Source organism: Sus scrofa, chromosome 7 (genome assembly GCF_054392235.1).
Source record: "Sus scrofa isolate SSC_HxYL_T2T_F1_AM1 chromosome 7, Sscrofa_HxYL_maternal_Yorkshire_Landrace_v2.0, whole genome shotgun sequence".
In the NCBI taxonomy this organism is placed as follows: Eukaryota; Metazoa; Chordata; class Mammalia; order Artiodactyla; family Suidae; genus Sus; species Sus scrofa.
In genome coordinates this window covers 80474170-80500841 of record NC_139389.1, presented here as the reverse complement: position 1 = coordinate 80500841, position 26672 = coordinate 80474170, and the positions used below count along the sequence as shown (strand labels likewise).

Here is a 26672-nt window from a genome sequence, read left to right as displayed (position 1 = left end):
CTCTTGCCATTTAAATTATGATATGTCTTGGCATGGGTCTCTTTGGATTCATTTTGTTTGGTACTCTCTGTGCTTGTTGGACTTAGATACCTGTTTCTTCAGAGTTTGGAAGCTCAGCTGTAATACTTTCAAGTATGTTTTTAAGCTCCTTATCTCTCTCTCTTCTCCTTCTGGAATTCCTATAATGTGAATATTGATATGCTTACTCTTGTCCCAGAGATCTCAGACTATTGTCTTTTTTTTAAAATTTGATTTTCTTTTGGTTGTTCTGAATGGATGATTTCCATTATTCTATCGTCCACATATTTATGCATTCTTCTGTATCACTTAATCTGCTATTCATTCCTTCTCAAGTGTTTTTCATTTCTGCTATTCATTCCTAATTGGGTCTTTTTAAATGTTTTCTAGTTCCTTAACAAGTTTGCTGTACATCAATTCTTTTCCCTAATTCAGTTAACATTTCCATTACCAATGCTTTGAATTCCTTATCTGGTAAGTTTTATTTCTGTTTCATTATTTCTTTAGGGGTTTCTTCTTGTTCTTTCAGCAGAGAGTAGTTCCTCTGCCTTTTCATTTTGCTTAACTTTCTCTGCCTTTATGAATTTTTGTGAAACATTTACCTATTGTGATCTTGAAGGGGTGATTTTTATGTGGAAGCATCCTTATATAGACTTCAGGTTCTCAGTGCCTTTGGAGGGAGAGCTGGATTTTACTTGGATACAAGTCACATTTTCCCCCAGAATGTGCTGTTACCTCTCACCTTGGTATGAGGTAGAGCTGGAGATGGAGGGGCTAGTGCTCTTTCTCAGTGTGAGGCAGGACCTCCACTCAGCTCAGTGGCCAGCACTGCCTTCTAGGGAATGAGATTTGATTCCAAGTTGTTGGGGCAGAAACCCTGAGAATAAGGCTCTAGCTGCTCTGTTCCTTTAAGTGCATGTTTTCCACTTTCACACATAAGGACCTTGTCCCAAAGAGGGGGAGTGAAAGTGTGGCTTGTGTAGGCTCTTGGTTCATGTCTGCCAAAGACAATTCTGATGAATTTTCTGTGCAGTCATTCAGAACTCTGCTCAGTTTCAGGCTTTGGTATATGTTCCCTTTGTTACCCACAGCTGATTACTACTCACAGCCTAGGCTGCCCCTGTTCTGAGTTGGAATCTCTGTGCAGTGCAGGCAGGCCCAGCATGGCCTCTCAATATGTGTCAGGGCTGAGCTGAAGTAGAGTGGCCAATATCAGAAATTTGGACTTCTTCTGAGGAGCTGCTACCTTAATTGGTTTTGTCTCTTGGTGACTATCGAGCCAAACCCACAACCAAAGCAAAGATTGGGAGAAAGAAGGATTTATTACTCGCAACAAGTAAGGAAAACACTGGGGGTCTTTCCCAAAGCAGTGTCTCCATGAACAGCAAAATGTGGGAAATTTTAAGCCAAGGGTGCATTCATGAAGTGACTTGGATGGTTGATACAGCCCAAGCTTTATTTGATTGAAGTCACAAGGGTCAGAAAATCTCAACAATATCCCTTAGCTTCCAACTCATCTGGTGGTTGAATCCTTCAGGCTAATCTACCATTGAAAGAGAACTGGGAGTCTTTACAACTGATATATTATCATTGCTATTGTTATTTCTCTTGCCTGATAACAGTTCTTTGCTTCTGCATTCTTTTGTCCTCTTAAGATAATTCACTAATTAGGCCTGTTCAAGGGCAGGCACTAAGGTCAGTCTTAGACAAAAAAATGGCCTATATAAATAAATTCATGCCTAGTTTTCAATCCCCAGTGTCCCCCCTACCCTGTGTGGTTACAGAGCTGCTTCAGTAAGTGTCACCCACCTATCCCTCTGCCCCCTCAGACTCTGCCCTGGGATTGGGTTATCTCTGTGTCCCTGAGCTAAGTTTTTTCCCTGATCTTGGCTGCCCCAGACCCAGTGCCACCCTGGACAGAGAATGAGTGGGTCTAGAGAATTTGCTTGGCTTGGGCTGGGGCAAGCTCTGAGGCAGTCACAGGAAACCCTGCAGCTGATAGAGCAGATCTACCTCCACCTTGCCTTGGGGCCAAGTCTGTGTGTGCTCCTCAAAAGCAAGGTTCAAACTTCCCTTTCTATTAATCCCAGTGATCCTCCAACCAGTCAAGGGGATTTATCTCCCCTACGTAGGACCTCATGACTGAGGTACCCCATCTTTGGCTTGAACTGCTTACTTCCCAGAGTGGTGTCCACTCTTATCATCTCGCTTTTCCTCAGTCCCCTTCCTGGGGCACAGGTCCTGACCTATGGGCTTTTCTTTCCTTCCTACTCATTATGTGTAACTTTCTTATAGCCTTGTTGTGCAGGGGTCCTTCTGTTAGTTTGCTTTTGGTGAGAATTGTTCCACAGGTGTATTTTTGATTGTGTTCGTGGAGAGAGGTGAGCTCCATGTCTTCTTACTCTGCCATCTTGATCTGTGACTTATAGGTATTGTTATTTTCTAACTCACTTTATAAGTTTTGCCTAAATATTTAGCCTATTTGCATTTAATCCAATTACTTATTACTTTGGGCTTATATCTACTATTTTAGGATTAGTTTATTCTTTGTCCCACTGAATTTCCCCCATCTTTTTCTCTCTGTGCAGTCTTCTCCATGAATTGCAAATTTTAATATTCAGCTTGTTACTATTCTTTTCATAGTTGTAAGTATAAAATTAACTAAACTTTCTTTTTATATGGAAAATTGACCTCGGGTTAACTTTCACGTAACTGTTTTTCACTTAGCAAAGCCCTATGATAGCAATATTTTAATTGTCATACTATTTAGTAACCCCCAGCAGCTAGATAGGGGATTGGGACCTATGGGTTAATTATAAATACCAGGTTGGAAGATACAGCTGTGTGTTTCCTTCTGTGTAGAATGACTTATGAAGAGATTTTTTTGTTTGTTTTGTTTTGTGTTTTTGCAGGGATCTGGAAGTTATGCCCAAGTCTTCATATATGGAGCCTATGGCTTCTAAGATAAAGTTGTTTACATACTCTGATACATTTATTGCCTCAAACCTAAGCTTTCACATGGTAGGCCAAGAATTGTCCCCTAATTTTTGTAAAAATCCCACTGAAGAGATATGACTGATGCTGCCTCATAGACTTTTTTTTTTTTTTGCTGCAACTGTGGCATATGGAAGTTCTTGGGCCAGGATTGAACCCCACACAACAGTTGCAGTCTGCACTACAAATGCAGCAATGCTCGATCCTTAACCCACTGTGCCACAAGGGAACTTACCCTATTGGCATTCAGGGTCTTCTGTCATCTATCTTTCTTTAAAGCTGAGTAAACTGAGCTAGGACAGTCTATTCACATCTAGAGTATAAAAGATCTTGCTAATGCTACTCTAGCAGCATATTGCAGTAGTTACCCCATGTATTACAATTTGCAGCCTTAACTTATAACAATGTAATTACTCCACTTATCAAATAATGCCATGGCCTTAGAACATTTTAATCAATTTACCTTGACTTTATCTTTTTGCTATTTTTTCCATGCATTAAGTTATGCAAATATTTTAAACATTGTTATATTTGTTATTTATAGTTAGTATTATTTCCTTTTGCTTGTTATTTACTTCCTGCAATTTTACATTTCACTCTGGGATTATTGCCCTTCTGTGTGAAGATGTCGATTTAGTATCTGTGTAGTATCAGGTTTATGGTAGTGAATTATCTAAGTTTTAATCACCTACAAATATTTTTATTTAATTTTCACTTTTAAAGGATATTTTTACTGGATATAGAAATCTGTATTTGCAATGATTTTATTTCAGTATTGTAAATCTGTTACACCATTGTTTCCTAGATTTGAGTCTTACTCTTAAAAGTTAACTCTAAGTCTATTTTTGCATGATTGTTATTGCATCTGGTTTTCTGCATACATCCTGATCATGGGCTTTAGCTTATTGCTTTGTACAAAGAATCATTAAATGCAGAGAGGAATATCAGCTAACCTCCCTGTAGTTGATTTTTCACTCTTTGATTTTGGCCTCTCATTTCTGATGGCCTCAACCCTCTCAGATATTTCTTTTTGTTTGTTTCACAAGTTTTTACTTTTTCTAGCTGATAGTTTTGGTCTGAAGCAAGATAATTCTTCATTTATCATACTTGAAAGTGGAAATCTATACTCAATGATAAGTGACTTTAAAACAAATTCTGTACTCATTTTTTTCCCTACTTTGCCACTTAACTTTATAGTTAGTTGAAAGAGTACTTGACTAAGGGAACAAATGGAGACACTAGCATATTCTTTGCCTTGCTATAACTGCTATTTCAAAGAATGGAAATAATGTGCTAAATCATTTGCATTAGGTCTTTCATTGATACAAACTTCCAAATTTATACATTGAGTCTATCACTTGGTAGCTCTATGACCCTGATCAACTTGCTAAATGCATCTCAGATTACTCATATGTTAATTAGGGATAATAATAGTTTTTACATATTGTTGTTTTTATGATACATTATTTAATCTATATTAACTATTATTATGATGGTGATATTATAATTACAGTATTCACTGCTGTTTATTACATACGTAAAACTAAAGTTAATATTATCCTTTAGGAGATAGTTATATATCCCTCACTACTAAGTACAGGTGTCAATACTAGCACAGGTGTTATAGCAGCTAATTCCTGTAGATAACTTTTCTAATACACCCATAGATATAAATATACACTTTCATCCCAACTGAAGTTTTATGCTAATATTTCCATTCATCATTTACTAGTTTAAATCTATTTTTGATCTGATACAGAACTACTTTTAGTAATATTACTGTTGGATTGATTATTAATTATATACATCTAGAAGAAGAAATCTTATAATAACGTGAAACTTTTATAATAAAAACACCTAGTTTTGTATTCCTTCTATATATTCGCTAACAACATTTCTCTCATTTAGTTGTTTTCTTCATTCAGTAGTAGTTGTTTAAGAAGTACTAAGCTGTGAATTACATTCTTTGGTATCTTTGTGAACTTATGTGGTATGAGAATATCAATCCACTGCAGTACTTATATAATTTCTATGCATTGAGCATGAAGTAGCTGCTTTCATTAGCAGATTTTCACAGTCAAAACTGTTATTTCTCTACCAACATCTCTAATTCAAAATGAAAGCTGCTTATTTGCAAACAGAAATTGGAACTTGCCAATTATGTTAATCATCAGTTATAAAAATCTCCTGAATGTCTCATGATCTAAAGAGCAACTGAAAATTCCCTTTTTTATGAATTATCTAAAATTATATATTTATCATACTTTCCAGTCATTTTGATTGAATTACAAAGGCATTTTTAGAGCCATTATTTTCAGTCAATTAATATATAGTTTTAACTTTTAGGGATTTAGCTGGGTTTTGCCCCTGAATCAATTACTTTAAGGTTCTTGTAAATAAGTAGAAATGATGGATTATTCTAGGGAAACTTAGATTACTCTTTGCCAGCCTCTGTAATGTCTGGGTCAAGAAATTTGGGATTCATAACTTAAACTTTTAAGATGTTTAAGTCACTAATTCAGTGCCATATTGTGGAAGTTTTACATTGTTATTCTTTTTATAAGGTCATGATAACACGAAAATCTATCAATTATTAATACTAATGATATTACCTAATATTTGTTATACGTTAAATATCACTAGAAAATAAACTACTTTGTTTTCTCATTATATCAAATTAGTTTTATAGCTATTGTTTATCTTTTAAAAACGTTATCTTTGACAGAGCAAAATATATACATGTGATACAATGTGATATTTTATTAGGTCAATGCCAATGTTATTCTTTGAATCAAAGTTATAGTAAGTATGAATAATTTTATATTTTTAATATTTGCTGCTTTCCTAAAATAAAACACACTTAGAAAAATAAAACAAATTTGAAATGAAACATTTTTTATATTTCTTCCTATTTCTTTGTTTAAAAAAACTTTTTCTACTTTTCAGAATTTTCTATAATCACTGCATTACTTTGAGTGATCTTTAAATGTTAATATCAAGCAAGTAAAGTTTATTGTATGGAGTTTAAAATGATATATCATTCATATCATTTTCAGGGTAATTCAGAAAATTAGTATATAATTCAGTGTATGATGTGAAAGAATATTAATATTACAATAGTAATAATCTCATGCATAATATAAATGAAGCAATACATGCTGATTTCAATGTATGATAGATTTGCTACAATAGGGATAAAACTAGTCCTCGGTACATTTAGGATTCTGGCTTAGAGCCCAATGGAAAATGCAATATTATTTTCCTCTCCTTATAGTAGTAATACTCAGTCCTGTGTCCCATCACTTGTGAAAAACTCAGAAGGGGATTTAGAAACTGGTGCACATTTTAGTGAAGGGTTATTTGGAACTACAGTCCTTTTACCTGGAGATCCCAGAGAGTTTGGCCTGTTTTGCGGATTCTATACATTTAGAATGGTGTCCCTTAAAAAGGCTCTAAGATCAGTGTACATATGATTCACTGTGAATAGCAATAAGTAAAGCCAAAGATTGGCTGTTATCATTTACAGACCTTATGGCAAGAGAAATAAGCAATGATTCTAGGCTAGGTAAGTTTCCAAAGAGATACTGGGTCTATGAGTATAATACATGACAATTCTTTATTGTCTATTAAAGTGTGTCCCAAATATTTCTATAGAGGTTGAAAAAGAAAAGTTAGATATGCCATTCTAAAAATTAGAGAATATTCTACTAGAACTCTATAATATGAATATGCTGGAAACTTGGAGTTGCACACATAAAAATAATACTGTTTTACTATTGTCGAATTGTCAACCCTAAAATGTCCTTCAATTCTGCTGTACCTCCATTCCTCCATTTGTAAAATGTCAGTCTCTCATATAACTGTAAAACACTTATTCCCACTGTGTGACAAAATTGGTAGTAGACATATAAATACAGTAAAGAAAATCAGACCTTAAGAAGTGAGAAAAACACTGAGTATCTTTAGCGGTGGTGTGTGGGTGGGTGTGTGTGTTAAGCAAAGGAAGGTCAGGAGGAAATGTAAATACAACTTCAAAAATATTTGTTATATGGTAGCTTCCTATAGATATAATATTTTATCAACAATAAATGTTATAGGATTAAATATCCTCATCTTGCTTATGGAACAGAAATGAGAAAAAGAAATTTTTTACTACTCTTTCCTGCTTTCAGCTTAGAAATAATAGCCTACCGTAAGAAATCATGATATTATACCCTCACAATACATGCATTTGGACACAAAATTATAGATACAGGGAGGTAGTAAGATTTTAGGAAGGCCATCAGTATAACGGATGTATGAATTAAACTATAATCACACGGCAAATGGTAATGATAGAGACAGGCAACTTCCTTAGGAGGCTAAATAGTGCCAAGACCAGATAGGGAAATATGTAGGTCCAATTTTAATAGGCTTATTAATACATCTAAAGAAAGATTATATAGAACGAGGGCGGGGGGGAGCATGCTGATGTAAAAGCTTTGGTGAAAAAAAAAAAGACTTTTTCAGTGTCTTTAGGAGTGCTTTTCCAACTGTCCATGACTGAGAGTTCTCTATCCCAAGAGCTAGTTGTATCTCATATCAAAAGCTAGTATTCCAAATGTCATTGATGTGTGCAAGTCTGGTGCACTAAAATACCAATTCCCCTTACTCTGGCCCATGCTTAAATCAGGAGACTGCCAGGTTATAATTTGGTTATCCTAGTGCCTATTTAAACAGGCTATTAATTCTCTTTAGAAGATAGATTCAGAGTTCTGCTGTGGCCCAATGGGATTGGTGGGCCTCTGCAGCACCAGGATGCAGGTTCAATCCCTGGCCTGGAACAGTAGGAGAAAGGATCTGGTGTTACTGCAGCTGTGGCATAAGTTGCAACTATGGCTCATATCTGATCCTTGACTTGGGAACTCCGTATGCCACAGGGTGCCAAAAAAGGAAAACAAAAGAAAAAAAAATAGAATGTGGATTTTAAAGTATAAATCATGACCAGTGTTATACATTTCAGCTTCTGTTACTAACAGCATGAGTAAACTTTGCAGGAATAGTCAAGTCTAGAGCTTGATAGCATTATGTCTAGACCAGTTGAACACGTTAATAATCAATTCAAGCAAAAATATATATATTGGCTGTCTAATGTGTATGTGATACTAGAGATAAAGATGAGAGAAAATATTCAAGGGAAGTTTATTTTTTTGTGTCCTTGTATTTCTGTTTCGTGTTCAGAATCCTTCCAAAAATTAGAATTTCTTGAAAAATTAAAACTATATTCTGATCTTAACATCATGGATTCATTTTTTTTTAATTGTGCATTGTAGTCAGGAAATACTATTATATTCAGTAAGAATTTTTGCAAGGAAAGATCATAAGACATGCCACAGTGAGTGGAGATAAGAGTAACATTATGTTCCAAGTCATCAAACCTTTTAATTCTTTAGGACACGTTTATAGCTCACAAGTCATAGTGAATCCTTAGAAAGTCGATAAAGATTTATAGAAAATCACTACCTAAGCAGAGGTGCTCCAGTGTAAAAAATATCATTTTACTTTACTACAAATCAGACCCACTGGTATTCTGCCTCCTTATTATTTTGTGTGTGTGTAGTTTTTTTTTTTTTAAGGCCTATACTGACTTAATCTTGTTCAGAAAGGAAATCTAAATCTCACTGTACTTTCATGTCACTAGAAAGTATCTAGAAGAAAGTATCTAGATGTTCTCCAGAGTACAAGACAGGTGAGTATCAGTAGATTTCCTTTAAACGAAAATAGTCTGTATGTGAGAATTTTACTGAAATACAGCAAATTTATTGCGTTTTCCCATGTTTACACTAGCTTATATATAATGTCATTTAACAGACATGGTTCTACCTTTGAAAATTATGCAGGTCCTTTATATTATCAAAGGTAAAGGGATTTACTTCAAAATAAGAAAGGAACATGGACAATATGTATAACTACCCAAATTAGTTTTGAGCTCTTTTGTTTGTTGGCATTAAAAACATTAAGTTCTGTGAAAAATGCCCTCTCAGAAATATTTTCATATAAAGTGTATAGTGCAGAGTGAGACAAAGTCTATATGCAGATGCACAATAAACTGCATTATGATTGATTTTCTATTTTTAGTGAAAATGACAGTTGTTTTATGCCTTAAAACTGAAATAATCAGAATGTATGCTAATACTTTGACAATACTTACAGTGCAGCAAGAAAGTGACACGATACATAAGACTACGATAAAACCCACCCCATAAATACATGGCTAGTTTGGGGCTAATTAATCCCCCTACAGAGGCTGGTGCTTATAATCAGTAGCTCCAAGGCACAAATTACTGGGACATAGTAGTGGGCTCCACTGTAATTCAAGTAATCATAAACAGCTTTAGGATTTATTCAGGGTGTAAGAGTAGTCAGAGTAGAAGAAAATCCATGATTCTATCAAATACTGAACAACTAGGTAGGTAGCATTCAGGATTCTGAGAGATATTTGCATAAGCAGTAGGAGCAGATTCAGGCACGTGGGATGCTGGAGCCGCCAAAGCCAAAGGGCCGGGCAAGAACTAGCTAGTTTGCCAGGGTCTAACCAGGTGTGCAGTGCTGAGGGCTGAGTGTTAGCCATAGTGGGGAACTATGGTATTAGCCCAGAAATAGGGACAATTACAGTTAGGGTTAACCACTGAGGGAAAGGCTGAAAGCAACGGGAGAAATGTTTTGCCTCAGAATCTGTTCATGAGCCTCAGGCTACCACCTGGGTGATGGATCCCCCATCTTGTTTCAAATAAAAATGATTTAACTAAGAAAAGGTAAAGGACATTTTAAGTTTTCGATAGGCCAGGTAATACTAGAGACCCTCAGGATGCAGAAGGACTGTGCCCCCCCTTTTCTAAAATACAGCCAAAAAAAAAAAAATTTGATGGTAATATTGATCCAGTGTATTATATGCTCAGGTCAGTCAATTTAACAAGAGGTGAAATTGTTAATGGAATGTCTTACTTCCCATCCACCATGACACTAAAGTTCTTGGTGAACTATTAATTGTTAATAAAATTTTACTCTAAACATTTAACTAAGTGGTTAAAATGCATTAACATTACTTGGTGACAGACTTCGATATAGTCAGTCTAACAATTTAGTTGATGTAGGAAGATAACCTCATCCTTTTACTGAACTTTTAAATTTTCACTATATAATCACTACTGGATGGCTCTGTAGTTAACATGGCTTGGGGAAAAAATAGTGAAAAGGTCCAGATACAACTATTTTCTCTAGATTGCTTTACAAATCATTACTACAACAGAGTTTAAAATCTATTCTTGTAAAGCTTTTTTTTTTTTTGTCTTTTTGCCATTTCTAGGGCCGCTTCCACAGCATATGGAGATTCCCAGGCTAGGGGTCTAATCAGAGCTGTAGCCGCCAGCCTACACTAGAGACACAGCAACGCGGGATCCGAGCCGCGTCTGCAACCTACACCACAGCTCACAGCATTGCCGGATCCTTAACCCTCTGAGCAAGGCCAGGCATCGAACCCGCAATGTCACGGTTCCGAGTTGGATTCGTTAACCACTGAGCCACAACGGGAACTCCAATTCTTGTAAAGTTTTAAGTAAACTTTAGAAATGTGATTTGAACAATACTCAGGGTTGGGGGTGGGAGTTCCAAATGATGGATAGCTTTTGAAAAGACTAAAACTATTAAGTATATCCTTGGAAAGAATCATTCATAGAAGTTGCTAATTTTTAATCTAGTTCCTCTACTCACTAGTTTATAAATATTATTATGAATTGTTGGAGGAAAATAAAGCTTTTTAAACTAAAATATGATAAGAATTAATTGTATTTTTAAATGTTTCTAATGTGCAATGTTTCTCTTTCAAGGAGTAAATATCATTTAATTTACAAAAAATAATAATAATTTAAAGGTCACAGACTCTTCTTTTTTTTCTCTTTGACACCTTTGTGCATTCATTTCATTGTTTGACTGTTTACCTCATGCATTCAGTAATATAAATTCCTTGGCATTTAGCTGGATCTTTTTTTCCCCTTGTGGTTTGAAGTTCTTTCCCTTTTTTAATTAGATTGACCTTTTGGTTCACATGAATGCCCTCAAACTGACAAAGAATAACTGTTTTCTTCTGAGGCAACCAGAAATGAACAGAGAAAGAGTGAAAACACTGACATAAAATGAAAATTTTTGATGCAGTGATCTGGGTTTTATAATTGTGTAGTGGTTACTTTGCATAGTCACTAACATAGAGAAATACCTGGCTCTGCACAATTCTAAGGGCTTTAATGTGATAAACTGCTTCTTATCTTCCCAAGAGAATACTTGTATAATGTTACTTAAAACTAATGTCATTAAAGTGTTTTTAAATATCTAATAACAACTGCTAACCCGCCTTACCTTTGTAAAATCCAATGAGTTGTCTTGAATAAATAAAAAATGTGACTGGTCTTCATTGTCAGTCTGTGTATGTGTATTATATATGTGTTGGCACATGCACATGTGTATGTGTGTGTGCCAACAGATTTTATATCTATATTATATAAACATATTTTCTTTTAAAAAGTAAATTTTAAAAAACATTTAGAACTATAGTGATCTGTTGAGATTGAATCCATACTGCCTAACTATTTAACACACTATAAGATTGAAATATTGGAGTTTCTGGCCTCGCTCAGTGGGTTAAATATCCATCATTGCCACAAGCGACATCATAGGTCGCAGATGAGGCTTGGCTCCTGTGGCACTTGGCTGTGGCATATACCCCCAGCCCAGGAACTTCCATATACTCCAGGTGTGGCCCTAAAAAATATATATATATATATATATAAATTCAAATATTTATTGCATGTATTTCCACACATGACTCATAATGTGTAACTCATATGAAGTTATGAGATTAGGGAATAACCACTCCACTTAGACTTGTCTCTGTGTGTTAAAGCTTGAGACATAAAGTAGATAAGAATTTACTCTGAAAACTGATGAATACGTCAGAGTCATAGTAATACTACACAAGTTACTTCTAATATTCTAAGATGTCATTTTTCAGTCCCCTCACATAAAAAGATGACTTTAAAAATGTATTAGATTGGCATGAAGTGATGCACACTTATTTCTGAGTTATTAATTGACAGTATGGGTAGTTGGTTGGTCAACTTGGCTTAATACAAGAAAACATGATAATTGAATCTTAAGATAAATAAAGCAAGTATAAAAGAACAGCAAGATAAAGACATCTTGTTCACATTTCTAGGCTTTATGAAATTATGTTTGGGATATGGAACTGAAGATCAAAGAAATATCCAAAAAATAGAGAAGCAATCTGTTTTAAAAGACACAGATACCATAGAAATACTCTATAATAAAATTAATAAAATTGTATTGCAAACTCCATATTATAAACACTGTGAAGCTGCAAAAACAATGACTACCAGTGACATGGAAATACATTAATACTTTATTTTTGAGTTAAGAGAATATAAGGATATGCAGCAGTATATCCTTTTATGTATATGGTATATAGTATTAAGATTCCTGTGTGTGTATGTATGTTTCCAGGCATGTACATAATTCAGGAATTTATTCCACTATTATTTATAATTTGTGTAAAACAAGTTTAAATACTTAGGGAACAGTATTTCTGTATGAATAACTTTTGATTATAAAAGAATTATAAATCAAAGATTATAGTAGTTCTGTAAGAAAATTGAGTAGGTGACAGGTGTTTGAATGGCTTTGCACTTTTTAAACAGAAACAAGGGATGACAACACTAATGAGTCTATGATGTCCCTGTGCCAACAGAAGATAGGATACCATATGATAACAAAAGCTGGGTGTAATAATAATAAGAGCAATTCTAATAACAACATCAATAGCCACAAGAAAAATATGTGCTTGTTTACTTTAAAGGTAAATAAAGATGTATGCCAATGATGCCAAGGCAATTCTATAGAGACGTTAGGCTACTTAGTGGAGAAAGGATTGTCTTTTTAAGAAAGTGCTGAGAAATTCAGATAACCACTCAGCATACACTAAAATTAACTAAAATGAAAGATAGAACTAAATGTAAGAGTTAAAACTGCTAAGTTCTTAGAAGACAACACAGGAGTAATTTTTGTGAACCTGAAATAAGCAAATACTTCTTAACCCCAACAACAAAACTATAATCTATAAAAAAAAATAAATTGGACTTCTTGAAAATTAAAACTTGTGTACTTTATAAGACACCAATGTAGGAGTTCCTTCATGACACAGCCAGTTAAGGATATAGTGTAATTACTGCTGTGGCATGAGTTTGATCCCTGGCCTAGGAACTTCTGTATGCCATGGATGCAGCCAAAAAAACAAAACAATGACAATAAAAAAATACCCCTGAACCAGTAAGTCTATGAGAAGACAAGCCAGACTTTGAGAAAATAATCACAGTTCTATGTCTGGAAAGGATATATGTCTCAGAAATTTAAATAACTCTTACAATTCAATATAATAAATGATCCAAGTAAAAAAGTAAAGATTTAAAAATTCAAAGATTTTAATAAGAGATTTCATCAGCAAAGGTATTCAAATGGTAAATAAAGACATGTTGATATAAAAAATAGTCAACACCATTAATTAATAGGGAAATGGTCAACACTATTAATTATTAGGGAAATTAAATAAACCACAATGAGATACCACTTACAAGTGAATACTGGTCAGATTGTGAAGAAATTGGAATTCTCATCCTTTCCTATGGGAACATCAAATGTGTCAGGTACTTTTGAACATAATTTGGCAGTTTCATGGAAAGGTAAATGTAAACTTATCCTATGCATAAGCAATTCTCATCTAAGTATTTATCCAAGAGAAAGCATATATCAACACAAACTCTTGTGTGTAAATTTTCATAGCAACATTATTCATAATAATAAAACTGCAAACACTCCATATGTATATAAATTGGTGAAAGGATAAACAAAATAGGGTATATTGATATACCAGCAAGTTATTCAATGACATAAAAGAAAAAATATGGCTATATTCCATATGGTGGATGAACTTCAAAAACATAATGTTATCTGAAAGAAGTCAGATACCAGATATGACATATGGTATGATTTCTTAATATGAAATGTCCAGAAAAGGCAATCTGTAGAGTCATAATGTAAACTAGTGGCTGATGCTGGGATTGGAGAAATGGATCTGAGGGATCTTTGGGGGTCAACAGGAATATTCTAAAGTTGGAATATGGTTATGGTTACACAACTCTGCAAATTTTTGAAAATCCATTGCCTTGTACAATTTAATGTGATATTGTAGTGTTTAAATTATTCCTAAATAGAGCTTTAAAAGAGTGAACCACTTAAGATTTTTTCTGTTAGTTCCCATGATAATGATAACTTGTATTACCACTTTTATACCACATTGTAACGAAGTTATAATAATTGCAGTGAGGCAAGAAAAATAAAAATAAAACATAAGGGCTCAAAAGGAATACATATAATATCTACTATTTAAAAAATGACATGATTAAAGTTACATCAGTGCAAATGATAGACTTTGGAATTCTAAAACTCTGTGCCTCCACAAAAGCAAAAAATAAGCTGACAACATCGTCAGAATAAACTTTTTGATTCTGGCATCTAATCAGAAACCTCACACAATCAAGGGAATGCTTAACAAAGAAAAAAATAGCTGAATTATGATGAGATCTCTTTTGATTTTAACATACTCTATTACCATCTCTCAGTCCCCATCTTGGAGAAACCTTGATGATAGCAGCATCCATTCCTGCTAGAGGACAGAGGGAATAACAGATCTTATTGTTCAAAAATTGAGGTAGTGTCTTGTGACCTGTCTATTGATTCCCTGAAGGGTTTATCTTTATTTTGTCTGCCTTGGACCTTACCCAGAGCTGAGATCACTTCCAGGGAAGCTTGTTGAAAGCATTTAAAGACAAACGAAATTAGTCACTAACACCTGGGGCTTGATAATATTTGGAGCAAACAGCAGCCAGAACAAAATGTTTGAATAGGAAGAGGCTTGGGAAGAAGATAGACAGGAGATTTGAGCTTTGAAAAACTCCCACAGATTATGTGGAATTTAGAAGGCCATGCATAAATCTGGACACCTGCTCAGAAAAGACCCAAGAACACCACCCTATGTTTCCAACTTTGTCCTGAAGAAATAGTGGATGACATCTTTAAAGTCCTGACAAAGAAAAATTTTTAAATAAGAATTCTGTATCTTGCAAAAAAAAATCCCCAAAATGAAGGAGAAATTAAGACATTCTAGCTAAACAGAGAGAGAGGGAATTCATTGTTTGTAAATCTTTCTTATGAGAAATGCCAAAGAGAATCCTTCATGCTAAAATGAAAGGATAGTAGAGAGTAATTTGAAGTCATATGAAGAAATAAAGAATGCCATAAAAGATAACTTCATAGGTAAATATAAAATCCAGTATTGTTGAATCTTTGATTTGTAATTTCTCTTTTTAATCTATATGGTTTAAAAGAGGCATAAAAAATTTATTACAAAGCCACTTCGAAGGGCTCACAACCCTTATAAGTGTAATTTGTGACAATAACACAATAGTATGTAGGGGGTATGAAGCTATATATGAGCTAATTTTGTATATTATTGAAACTCAATTGGTATAAATGTAAACAAGATTATTATAATTTAAGATAATTATAACCCCCAGGGTAACCACTAAGAAAATAACTAAAAATTACACAGTAAAAGAAATAGTAAGGGAATCAAAATGGTGTGCACAAAAGAGCAATTAAACAAAAAGAAAACATTAATAGAGAAATTGAGTGGCAATAACAAAAAAGATATAAACATATAGAAAACAAATGGTAAAATGGCAGAAGTGCTTCTTTTTTTTTTTTTTTTTTCTTTTTTTTTTAATTTTATTTTCCCACTGTACAGCAAGGGGGTCAGGTTATCCTTACATGTATACATTACAATTACAGTTTTTCCCCCACCATTTCTTCTGTTGCAACATGAGTATCTAGACATAGTTCTCAATGCTATTCAGCGGGATCTCCTTGTAAATCTATTCTAGGTTGTTTCTGATAAGCCCAAGCTCCCGATCCCTCCCACTCCCTCTCCCTCCCATCAGGCAACCACAAGTCTCTTCTCCAAGTCCATGATTTTCTCTTCTGAGGAGATGTTCATTTGTGCTGGATATTAGATTCCAGTTATAAGTGATATCATATGGTATTTGTCTTTATCTTTCTGGCTCATTTCACTCAGTATGAGATTCTCTAGTTCCATCCATGTTGCTGCAAATGGCATGATGTCATCCTTTTTTATGGCTGAGTAGTATTCCATTGTGTATATATACCACTTCTTCCGAATCCAATCCTCTGTCGATGGACATTTGGGTTGTTTCCATGTCCTGGCTATTGTGAATAGTGCTGCAATGAACATGCGGGTGCATGTGTCTCTTTTAAGTAGAGCTTTGTCCGGATAGATGCCCAAGAGTGGGATTGCAGGGTCATATGGAAGTTCTATGTATAGATTTCTAAGGTATCTCCAAACTGTTCTCCATAGTGGCTGTACCAGTTTACATTCCCACCAGCAGTGCAGGAGGGTTCCCTTTTCTCCACAGCCCCTCCAGCCCTTGTTATTTGTGGATTTATTAATGATGGCCATTCTGACTGGTGTGAGGTGGTATCTCATGGTAGTTTTGATTTGCATTTCTCTTATAATCAGGGATGTTGAGCATTTTTTCATGTGTTTGCTGGCCATCTGTGTATCTTCTTTGGAGAAATGTCTATTCAGGTCTTTTGCCCATTTTTCCATTGATTGATTGGCTTTTTTGCTGTTGAGTTGTATAAGTTGCTTATATATTCTAGAGATTAAGCCCTTGTCAGTTGCATCATTTGAAACTATTTTCTCCCATTCTGTAAGCTGTCTTTTTGTTTTCTTTTGGGTTTCCTTTGCTGTGCAAAAGCTTTTCAGTTTGATGAGGTCCCATGGGTTTATTTTTGCTCTCATTTCTTTTGCTTTGGGAGACTGACCTGAGAAAATATTCATGATGTTGATGTCAGAGAGTGTTTTGCCTATGTTTTCTTCTAGGAGTTTGATGGTGTCCTGTCGTATATTTAAGTCTTTCAGCCATTTGGAGTTTATTTTGGTGCATGGTGTGAGGGTGTGTTCTAGTTTCATTGCTTTGCATGCAGCTGTCCAGGTTTCCCAGCAATGCTTGCTGAATAGACTTTCCTTTTCCCATTTGATGTTCTTGCCTCCCTTGTCAAAGATTAATTGACCATAGGTGTCAGGGTTTATTTCCGGATTCTCTATTCTGTTCCATTGGTCTGTCTGTCTGTTTTGATACCAGTACCACACTGTTTTGATGACTGTGGCTTTGTAGTATTTCTTGAAGTCTGGGAGAGTGATGCCTCCTGCTTGGTTTTTGTTTCTCAGGATTGCTTTGGCGATTCTGGGTCTTTTGTTGTTCCATATAAATGTTTGGATTGTTTGTTCTAGTTCTGTGAAAAATGTCATGGGTAATTTGATAGGGATTGCTTTGAATCTGTAGATTGCTTTGGGTAGGATGGCCATTTTCACAATATTGATTTTTCCAATCCAGGAACATGGAATATCTTTCCATTTCTTTACATCTTCTTTGATTTCTTTGATTAAGGTTTTATAGTTCTCGGCATATAGGTCCTTTACCTCTTTGGTCAGGTATATTCCGAGGTATTTGATTTTGTGAGGTACAATTTTAAAAGGTATTGTATTTTTGTATTCCTTTTCTAATGTTTCATTGCTGGTATACAGAAATGCAACTGACTTCTGAATGTTAATCTTATATCCTGCCACTTTGCTGAATTTATTAATCAGTTCAAGGAGTTTTGGGGTTGAGTCCTTAGGGTTTTCTAGGTATAGAATCATGTCATCTGCATACAGTGACAGTTTGATCTCTTCTCTTCCTATATGGATGCCTTTGATTTCTTTTGTTTGTCTAATTGCTGTGCCTAAGACTTCCAAAACGATGTTGAAGAGCAGTGGTGAGAGTGGGCATCCCTGTCTTGTTCCAGATTTGAGTGAGAAGGCTTTCAGTTTTTCCCCATTGAGGATTATATTTGCTGTGGGTTTACCATAAATGGCTTTGATTATATTCAGGAATGTTCCCTCTATACCCACTTTGGCGAGGGTCTTGATCATGAATGGATGTTGAACTTTGTCAAATGCTTTTTCTGCGTCTATTGAGATGATCATATGATTTTTGACTTTTCTTTTGTTAATGTGGTGTATGATGTTGATTGATTTGCGTATGTTGAACCATCCTTGTGAACCTGGGATTAACCCTACCTGGTCATGGTGTATAATTTTTTTGATATGTTGTTGGATTCGGTTGGCTAAGATTTTGTTGAGAATTTTTGCATCTATATTCATCAAAGATATTGGGCGATAGTTTTCTTTTTTGGTGGTATCTCTGCCTGGTTTTGGAATGAGGGTGATGGTGGCCTCATAAAATGTCTTTGGGAGTATTCCTTCTTCTTCAACCTTTTGAAAGAGTTTAAGGAGGATGGGCACCAATTCCTCTTTATATGTTTGATAAAATTCACCTGTGAAGCCATCTGGTCCTGGACTTTTATTTGTAGGGAGTGATTTTATGACCTCTTCAATTTCATTTCTAGTGATCGGTCTGTTCAGTTGGTCTGTTTCTGCTTGATTCAGTTTTGGCAGGCTGTAAGATTCTAGAAAATTGTCCATTTCTTCCAGATTGTCAAACTTATTGCCATATAGTTGTTCATAGTATTCTATTATGGTTTTTTGTATTTCTGCTGTATCCGTTGTGATTTCTCCTTTTTCATTTATAATTTTGGTGATTTGGGTTCTTTCTCTCCTCTTTTTAGTGAGTCTGGCCAGGGGTTTATCAATTTTGTTCACCTTTTCAAAGAACCAGCTCTTGGTTTTATTAATTTTCTCTATTGTTTTTTGAGTCTCTATTTTATTGATTTCTTCTTTGATCTTTATAATTTCCTTCCTTCTGCTGACTTTAGGACTTCTTTGTTCTTTTTCTAATTCATTTAGGTGGAGGGTTAAGTTGTCAATTTGGGATCTTTCTTCTTTTTTGAGAAAGGCCTGTATTGCTATAAATTTCCCTCTGAGCACTGTTTTCCCAGCATCCCATAGATTTTGAGAGGTTGTGTCTTCATTATCATTTGTTTCAAGGTAGTTTTTAATTTCCTTCTTGATTTCCTCATTGACCCATTGGTTTTTTAGTAGCATGTTGTTTAGTCTCCATGGAGTAGGTTTTTTCTCTTTGCTTTTCCCGTGGTTGACTTCTAATTTCATGGCATTGTGGTCAGAGAAGATACTTGAGATAATTTCTATGCTCCTAAATTTATTGAGATTCGCTTTGTGTCCCAATATGTGGTCGATTCTTGAGAATGTTCCATGAGCATTTGAGAAGAATGTGTATTCTGATTTTTTTGGATGTAGTGTCCTGAAGATATCAATGAAGTCTAACTTTTCTATTGTTTCCTTTAGGATCTCTGTTGCTTTATTGGTTTTCTGTCTAGAGGATCTGTCCATTGATGTGAGGGGGGTATTTAGGTCTCCTACTATGATTGTATTCTCATCAATATCTCCCTTTATGTCTGTTAATATTTGTTGTATGTATCTGGGTGCTCCTATGTTTGGGGCATATATGTTGATGATAGTAACATCCTCTCCTTGGATGGATCCCTTAATCATTAAATAGTGTCCTTCTTTGTCTTTCTTTATGCCTTTTGTTTTAAAGTCTATTTTGTCTGATATGAGCGTTGCAACTCCTGCTTTTCTGTCATGTCTATTGGCATGAAATACTTTTCCCCAGCCTTTCACTTTCAATCTATATGTATCTTTTGTCCTAAGGTGAGTTTCTTGTAGGCAGCATATTGAAGGTTTTTGCCTTTTTATCCACTCAGCCATTCTGTGTCTTTTGATTGGGGCATTCAGTCCATTGACATTTAAGGTGATAATTGATAGATGATTATTTATTGCCATTTGATCCTCGTGTTCCAGTTGATTCTATGGTTCTCCATTCTTCTTCTTTTTTTTTTTTTTTGGTTGGATGGTCTCCTGTTATTATCTGCTTGAGTGTATTATTTTTTTTTTTCATTTTTTGCAAATGCAATATTTGGTTTTGGCTTGTGGTTGCCCTGTTTTTTAAGTATGCTAACCCCTTCCCATAATTGTGTGTTTTAGCCTGATGGTCCTGTAAGTTCAAACACTTCATTATTATATTAAAATTAAGAAGAGAGACATACATACAAACAAAAAGGATTATTTACCTCCTAACATCCCTTGCCCACATTTTATGGTTTTGATGACTCTTTTATTTTTTTCTTTTTAATTTTATTTTGTTTGAAGCATGTTCATGATTAAATCTGTATGCTGGCTTATTTGAGTGACTGCTCTCTGATTGCGGTTTCCTCAGTCCTAGTTCTTTCTTCTTTTTTTTTTTCTTTTCTTTTTTCTTCCCTTTCCTTCCTTTCTTTTTGGTTTAGAGAAGCCCTTTCAATATTTCCTTTAACCTGGGTTTTGTGTTGCTGTATTCTTTAAGATTTTGTTTGTTGGGAAAAATTTTTATTTCCCCTTCTATTTTAAATGATATTCTTGCTGGATAAAGTATTCTAGGTTGCATATTTTTTCCTTTTAGCACTTTAAATATCTCTTGCCATTCCCTTCTGGCCTGTAGTGTTTCTGTAGAGAAATCAGCTGATATTCTTATGGGGGTTCCCTTGTAGGTAACATTCTGTTTTTCTCTTGCTGCCTTTAGGATCTTCTCTTTATCACTAACTTTTGCCATTTTTATTATGATGTGTCTTGGTGTGGGTCTGTTTGGGTTCAGTTTGTTTGGGGCCCTCTGTGCTTCTTGTATCTTGAATCCAGTATCCTTTAGATTTGGGAAGTTTCCAGCGATAATTTCTTCAAATATATTTTCCATTCCCTTATCTTTTTCTACTCCTTCTGGAATTCCTATTATGCGTAGATTGGCCCGCTTTATATTATCCCATGGGTCTCTTATATTGCTTTCCAGTTTTTTGATTCGGTTTTCTGTCTGTTGACCAGATTGAGTGATTTCCATTATTCTATCTTCCATATCACTGATTCGTTCTTCTGCATTATTCATTCTGGTTTTTACTGCCCCTAGTTCAGTTTGCATCTCTGCAAATGAATGTTCTAGTTTTTCTTGGCTCCTCCTTATATTTTCTAGCTCCTTTCTGAGGGTATCTGCATTACTGTTCATATCTTCTCTTAATTCCTTCAGTATTTTCAGTATTTCTCTTTTGAATTCCAGGTCTGTCTGACTGCAGAGATCTGTTTCATTGTTGACTGTTTTAGGTGAGTTCTCCTGTTGGTTTGACTGGGGGTGGTTTCTCAGCTTCTTCATCTTGCTTGTTGTCTTCTTTCTCCTGAGGGAGTTGTACTCTCCGTTATCGGGTAGTGTTTGCCTTGTCACTGCCGTGGAATATTTCCTGAGGGCTGGCGTTGTTGGTCAATCTTTTTTGAGGCAGTGTGGCTTTTCTGGAGTGTTGATGGGACTAACAGTGTTTCTTTGAAGCAAAGGAGGACTTCCTGAGGGCAGACAGGACTGGGAGGTCCACCCCACGATGGTAGCAGATTTCACTTGGTTCTCAGCACCCCCTGGGGTCTTGGGCGGGTAGCAGGGCCTTTGGAGACTCAAGAGGCTCCTCCCCAGGGCAGCCCAGTTCAGAAAGACCGTCTGAGATCTTTTCCCAACTCGGCCAGGCTTGTTGCAGCTTTTCTGGGCTGCAGGGGGTCCTGCCTGGAGCTGGCAGTCCTATGCAGCTCATCCACTAGGTCTCAGCATTCCCTGGGGTCTTGGGCGGGTAGCAGGGCCCTTGGAGACTCAAGCGGCTCCTCCCCAGGGCAGCCCGATTCAGAAAGACCGTCTGAGATCTTTTCCCAACTCGGCCAGGCTTGTTGCAGCTTTTCTGGGCTGCAGGGGGTCCTGCCTGGAGCTGGCAGTCCTATGCAGCTGGTCCACTAGGTCTCAGCACCCCTTGGGGTCTTGGGCGGGTAGCAGGGCCCTTGGAGACTCAAGAGGCTCCTCCCCAGGGCAGCCCAGTTCAGAAAGACCGTCTGAGATCTTTTCCCAACTCGGCCAGGCTTGTTGCAGCTTTTCTGGGCTGCAGGGGGTCCTGCCTGGAGCTGGCAGTCCTATGCAGCTGGTCCACTAGGTCTCAGCATTCCCTGGGGGCTTGGGCGGGTAGCAGGGCCCTTGGAGACTCAAGCGGCTCCTCCCCAGGGCAGCCCGACTCAGAAAAACCGTCGGAGAATTAGGCCGATCTATTCAGGGCCTGGCTAGGCTTGTTCTAGCTTTTCTGGGCTGCAGGCCTTTTCTAGGGGGCTGGTGGTGTTTGGTGCTGCTCTGTGGAAGTGTAGCCCCTCCAAAGGGCAAGCAGGCCTGTGCAGGGAGAGCCCCTGCGGTGGTAGGCTTCAGGCAATTGTTGAGGCCAGCCCTCCTGGATGGCAGGCAGCCCCAGGTTCCGCGAGAGCGTAGGGGGTGGCGGGGGTGGGGGGAGGGAATGCACTGGGAAGCACAGCTTTCTGCTAGCTAGCGGGCCTGTAAGCTTGCTGTGGCGTGGGGGGTATTCTATGGGAACCCACCCCTTCTTCTCTCCCCTCCCCAGCACGGGCGCAGACCAGGCTCTTCTCCCAGGTTCCCTCTGAGGCGGCTTTCCACTTCCCCGCCCCTAGAGTATTGCTCCCTTCCTCTGCGACAGCTTTGTTTTCTAGTCTCCCAGGCAGTCTCTGCCCTGTCAAATGGTTTAGAGACCTCCCAAGCAGTTTCCGCTCTTCCCCGCCCCCCTAGCCCGGGGACTAATCTCTGGAGCCGAGGTCTCGGTGCCCAGCCCCCACCCAGGCTTCCCCCGGCCCTTTCCCGGGGACTAACCTCTGGAGCCGAGGATTCGGTGCCCAGCCCCCACCCAGGTGTCTCAATTTTTGGTGACTGTGCCCGTAGTTCAGATGGTCCGTTGGGTTCTTGATCCGTTTTTCCGTACTCCGACTTACTGCTACACTCTTCTCTGCATCTGGGGATTCCTCTGGTTCATTTGATCTTTCGCCAGGTAGGTGACTTTCCAGGGTGCGGGATCCCTTTCTCCTCCGCAGTTCCCTTTCGGGAGTGCCCGTCCCGCTGGGATTCACCTTCTCTCACTCTCCTCTTTTCTCCCGTTCTACCCAATAATGTCACGAACTTCTTGCCGTTATTGGAGTTTAGGTTCCTCTGCCAGCGATTGGTTGCTGTTCTGTGCGAGTCATTTCTTCTGTAGATGTGCTTTTTTTGTTGTGTTTGTGGGAGAGGGCGAGCGTGTCCCCCTACTCCTCCGCCATCTTGTCCTCCCTAGAAGTGCTTCTTTATCAATAGTCACATTAAATGTAAATAAATTCTCCCCTGAAAAGGCAGAAGGTGATATATCAGAAAGCAAAACAAACAAACAAACAAACAAACAAACAAAACTATTGCTCTCTATAAGACATCCACTTAAAATTGAAACACAAATACTTTGGGAATAAAGTGTGGAAAAAGACATTCCACACAAACATACAAAATATATTTTACAAGACAAACTTGATGTAATTAATCCATCTAGAGCATATATGAATTATAAATGTAAAACCATCTAATAACACAGTCTCCTACTATATGAAATAAAAATTGATGGAATTGAAGGGATAGATAGATTGTTTTGCAATAATAGTTGGAGACTTGAGGATTCCACTTTCAGTAATGGATAGAATAACTAAATAGAGTAGCAACTAGAGAATAGAAAACTTGAACACTATAAACCAAATAGACATATATGGGACACTCTACCAAACAGATTATGCATTCTTCTCAAGTACACATGAAACATTATCTAGGAGAGACCATATATTAAGTCACAAAAAAGTCTCAATAAATAATAAAAGAAATTATACAAAGTTTCTTTCCAACCACAATGGAATGAAGCTAGAAATTGATAACAGAAGGAAACCTGGAAAATAATAATTAAAAAAAAAAAACAACTGAAGCATCAAAGGAGGAATCACAAAGAAAATTAGATGAGTGGAAATAAAACATACCAAAACTTAGAGAAAAATGTATAGTTATAAATGTCTACAGTAACAAAGGAAGATGTCAATAAACTAACTTTCCATCTATACATAGAACTTCCATATGACCCCACAATCCCACTCTTGGGCATCTATCTGGACAAAACTCTACTTAAAAAGAGATACATGCACCCACATGTTCATTGCAGCACTATTCACAATAGCCAGGGCATGGAACCAACCCAAATGTCCATCCACAGATGATTGGATTAGGAAGATGTGGTATATATACACAAAGGAATACTACTCAGCCATAAAAAAGAATGACATAATGCCATTTGCAGCAACATGGATGGAGCTAGAGACTCTCATCCTGAGTGAAATGAGCCAGAAAGACAAAGACAAATACCATATGATATCACTTAGAACTGGACTCTAATATCCAGCACAAATGAACATCTCCTCAGAAAAGAAAACCATGGACTTGGAGAATAGACTTGTGGCTGCCTGATGGGAGGGGGAGGGAGTGGGAGGGATCAGGAGCTTGGGGTTATCAGATTCAACTTAGAATAGATTTACAAGGACATCCTGCTGAGTAGCATTGAGAACTATGTCTAGATACTCATATTGCAAAAGAACAAAGCGGGGGGGAATAAATGTATACATGTAAGAGTAACTTGATCCCCATGCTGTACAGTGGGAAAAAATAAAATAAAATAAAATTAAAAAATTAAAAAAGAAAACTAACTTTCCAAAGGAAAAAAAGAACAAATTAAACACAGTGCAAGCCAAATAAAATAAAGATGGAGATCAATGAAACAGAGAATGCAAAGCAATAGTAAGTATAATACATACAACCAAAATTAGTTCTTTAAAAAGATAAAATAATTTGATAATTTTTAGCTGGACTGACCAAAAACAAAAGAGGCAAAACTGAAAAAAACTAAATCAGAAATAAAATCGGGGACATAAATTTAAAGAAAATAATTTTTAGATAATAGTACTGTGAACAATTATATAGCAATAAATTATCAACATGAAACAGACTTATTCCTAGAACCACAAAGAATACTGAAACTGAATAAATAAAAATTAGAAAGTCTGAATAGTTATATAATAACAGAAGAGATTGAATATGTAAAACTTCCCAATCAAGAAAAACGCAGTGATATGAATCCATTGATTTATTATACCAAACATTTAAAAGAATTAACAATACTCCTTCTTAAAATATAGCAAAAAGTAGGAAAGAATACTTCCTAACTCCTTATTTTGGCAATGAAGTGATTACAGGAATCCAGTGTTGAAGGAATTATAAGAAATAAATCTCTCATCTTTTCACTAACTTTTATGAATATAGATGCAAAAGTCCTCAATGAAATACTACCAAACCAAATGGAGCAACATAATAAAAGAATCCATACTATGACCATTTGGAAATTATTCCAAAAATGCAAGGGCAATTCAGAGTATGTAAAATAATAAATGTAGAATGAAAGGATGACAAAAATGCATGATCATCATGATAATCTTAACTAATTTGAAAAGGTATGGAGCATGATAATGTGAGAAAAAAAATGTATACATGTATATGTGTGACTGGGTCACCTTGCTGTACAGTAGAAAACTGACAGAATACTGTAAACCAGCTGTAATAGAAAAAATAAAAATCATTATATTTTAAGACAAAAAAGGAAAGGTATGTCACGAAATCTAAAACTCTTCCATGATTTACAAAATTAAAACAGCAAAACACTCAGAAAACTAGGAGAAAAAGAGAATTTCTCAACGTGATTTCATGAAATCACGTTTCATGAAAAAAAAAAAAAAAAAAAAGAGTTTCATGAAAAATCTACAGTGACTCACTGGTGAAAAAATGAAAACTTTCCCTCTAAGATTAGGGAAAAGACAAAGATACCACATTCACCTCTGATGTACAACATTTCACTGGAATTTCCATCCAAAGCAATTAGGCTAGAAAAAGAAAGTCATCCCAACTGTAAAGGAAGATGTAAAATTAGTCTCAGATAGCATGATATATATGTATAAAATACTACAGATTCCATAAAAAATAATTCTAGAATTAATAAGTAAATCCAACAAAGTTGCTGGATACTAGGTCAACATACATAAAGTAGTTGTATTTATATACAATAGCAGGGAACAAACTGAAAAGAAATGTTAAAACCAATTCATTTAACAATAGCATCAGAGAGAATAAAATGCTTAAGGATAAATTTAACCTATGAGGTATAAGACCTTTACACTGAGGGGAGGATTTAAGATGGCAGAGGAGTAAGACACAGTGCTCACCTCTTCTACAAACACATCAAAAAAGAAAAAAAAAAGAATCTACATGTTAAGAAACATCAAAGCCTTGGAGAAAAGTGAAGCAGCTGGATTGAAAAAAGCAAAGCAGAGAGAGAGCTGCACAAACCATCAGTACCACTGCCCTCCAGACACAAGAACCTGAGATGCTCAGGCAGGGGCTGAGCACTGAGATTCAGATTCTGAAGGTCAGTTCCAGGGAGAAGACTAGGGTTGGCTGTGTGGAGACAGCTGAAAGGCTCTGGAGCAGCACACCATGGACTGGGGAGTAGAGCACCATAGCTGAGGG

The 26672-nt window shown here is 36.4% G+C and overlaps 1 protein-coding gene across 7 annotated transcripts in view; it reads left to right on the top strand.

Moving 5' to 3' along the window:
- The window catches only part of LOC106504458 (uncharacterized), a 1793907-nt gene that overhangs the window by 851762 nt on the left and 915473 nt on the right, over window positions 1-26672 (top strand). For 2 of the 7 annotated variants that reach the window (XR_014810743.1, XR_014810741.1), the window contains one exon: window positions 21294-21337. The exons of 3 other annotated variants lie outside the window; for them this stretch is intronic. The gene's annotated coding sequence lies outside the window, so the exon portion shown is untranslated. Of the gene's footprint in view, window positions 1-2930; window positions 5903-21293; window positions 21338-26672 lie in introns of those variants that run through there. 2 more of the 7 variants (XR_014810745.1, XR_014810749.1) reach the window with 1 other exon arrangement.